Source organism: Macaca fascicularis, chromosome X (genome assembly GCF_037993035.2).
Source record: "Macaca fascicularis isolate 582-1 chromosome X, T2T-MFA8v1.1".
Taxonomy (NCBI): Eukaryota; Metazoa; Chordata; class Mammalia; order Primates; family Cercopithecidae; genus Macaca; species Macaca fascicularis.
In genome coordinates, this window is record NC_088395.1 from 33,818,324 (window position 1) to 33,821,243 (window position 2,920).

The following is a 2,920-nucleotide window of genomic DNA, read 5'->3' on the forward strand; positions in this document are numbered from 1 at the left end:
TCCATTCACAATTGCTTCAAAGAGAATCAAATACCTAGGAATCCAACTTACAAGGGATGTAAAGGACCTCTTCAAGGAGAACTACAAACCACTGCTCAGTGAAATAAAAGAGGACACAAACAAATGGAAGAACATACCATGCTCATAGATAGGAAGAATCAATATCGTGAAAATGGCCATACTGCCCAAGGTAATTTATAGATTCAATGCCATCCCCATCAAGCTACCAATGAGTTTCTTCACAGAATTGGAAAAAACTGCTTTAGAGTTCATATGGAACCAAAAAAGAGCCCGCATCTCCAAGACAATCCTAAGTCAAAAGAACAAAGCTGGAGGCATCACGCTACCTGACTTCAAACTATACTACAAGGCTACAGTAACCAAAACAGCATGGTACTGGTACCAAAACAGAGATATAGACCAATGGAACAGAACAGAGTCCTCAGAAATAATACCACACATCTACAGCCATCTGATCTTTGACAAACCTGAGAGAAACAAGAAATGGGGAAAGGATTCCCTATTTAATAAATGGTGCTGGGAAAATTGGCTAGCCATAAGTAGAAAGCTGAAACTGGATCCTTTCCTTACTCCTTATACGAAAATTAATTCAAGATGGATTAGAGACTTAAATGTTAGACCTAATACCATAAAAATCCTAGAGGAAAACCTAGGTAGTACCATACAGGACATAGGCATGGGCAAAGACTTCATGTCTAAAACACCAAAAGCAACGGCAGCAAAAGCCAAAATTGACAAATGGGATCTCATTAAACTAAAGAGCTTCTGCACAGCAAAAGAAACTACCATCAGAGTGAACAGGCAACCTACAGAATGGGAGAAAATTTTTGCAATCTACTCATCTGACAAAGGGCTAATATCCAGAACCTACAAAAACTCAAACAAATTTACAAGAAAAAAACAAACAACCCCATCAAAAAGTGGGCAAAGGATATGAACAGACATTTCTCAAAAGAAGACATTCATACAGCCAACAGACACATGAAAAAATGCTCATCATCACTGGCCATCAGAGAAATGCAAATCAAAACCACAATGAGATACCATCTCACACCAGTTAGAATGGCAATCATTAAAAAGTCAGGAAACAACAGGTGCTGGAGAGGATGTGGAGAAATAGGTACACTTTTACACTGTTGGTGGGATTGTAAACTAGTTCAACCATTATGGAAAACAGTATGGCGATTCCTCAAGGATCTAGAACTAGATGTACCATATGACCCAGCCATCCCATTACTGGGGATATACCCAAAGGATTATAAATTATGCTGCTATAAAGACACATGCACACGTATGTTTATTACAGCACTATTCACAATAGGAAAGACTTGGAATCAACCCAAATGTCCATCAGTGACAGATTGGATTAAGAAAATGTGGCACATATACACCATGGAATACTATGCAGCCATCAAAAAGGATGAGTTTGCGTCCTTTGTAGGGATATGGATGCAGCTGGAAACCACCATTCTTAGCAAACTATCACAAGAACAGAAAATCAAACACCGCATGTTCTCACTCATAGGTGGGAACTGAACAATGAGATCACTTGGACTCAGGAAGGGGAACATCACACACAGGGGCCTATCATGGGGAGGGGGGAGGGGGACGGATTGCATTGGGAGTTATACCTGATGTAAATGATGAGTTGATGGGTGCAGCACACCAACATGGCACAAGTATACATATGTAACAAACCTGCACGTTATGCACATGTACCCTACAACTTAAAGTATAATAATAATACATAAATTTAAATAAATAAGTAAATAAATAAATAAATATCAAAAAAAAAAAACAAACAAAACAAAAACCCTATATGCAATGCATATTTCATACAAAAGGAGCCTACTAAAGAGGAATGGCCCAGGGAATGATGTGTTGAAAGGGAATATTTGTAGTGGAAAATAAATAACTTGGCCGGGCGCGGTGGCTCAAGCCTGTAATCCCAGCACTTTGGGAGGCCGAGACGGGCGGATCACGAGGTCAGGAGATCGAGACCATCCTGGTTAACACGGTGAAACCCCGTCTCTACTAAAAAATACAAAAAACTAGCCGGCCGAGGTGGCGGACGCCTGTAGTCCCAGCTACTCGGGAGGCGGAGGCAGGAGAATGGCGGGAACCCGGGAGGCGGAGCTTGCAGTGAGCTGAGATCCGGCCACTGCACTCCAGCCTGGGTGACAGCGCGAGACTCCGTCTCAAAAAAAAAAAAAAAAAAAAAAAAAAAGAAAATAAATAACTTCAGAATCTAAGGCCCTTGGGAAAAAGGAATCAATATTCCAAGAAGCATTCAGCCTGAAAGATTCATATCCTCATTCCAAGCATCCTGGTTGTGTTTCTAAAAATGGGTTCAAATAACATGTCATCTGGTACCACCAGGTGTGCTTGTTAAAAATGCAGATTCCTAGGACCATGTATCAATCAGAGTTTCGAAAGTAAGGGACAGGAAATTCAATTTTAACAAGTAATTGTGGTGATTTTTATGCATTTCAAAATTAGAGAGTCACTAGTTTAGAGAAACAAACTCATCCTCCACTATCAACACAGAGGGAAGTCACATGCAATAACAGTTCCAGAATGTAGTATGGAAGATCCTGTATTAAACTTTAAAGCAACAATTATGAGAAACCTAATTTCTGTGTTAAACAACATCTTATAATATAAATAAGATAAACAAAAATGGTAGCAGCAACATTAGAAACATTCTACTATTCAGAGGCAAAACTCAAAACTTTTAGTAACTGTTAGAAAATTCTTCTGTTTTTAGTAATTGCAGATATAATTTGTGAACTATGTTCAGCTGTCATATCTGTAGATACCAGGAAGTTAAAAGACTGTAGCAGACATGTTCGGCCAGCTACCCAGAAACTACAGTCCTCCTCCCCTCAACACACACACC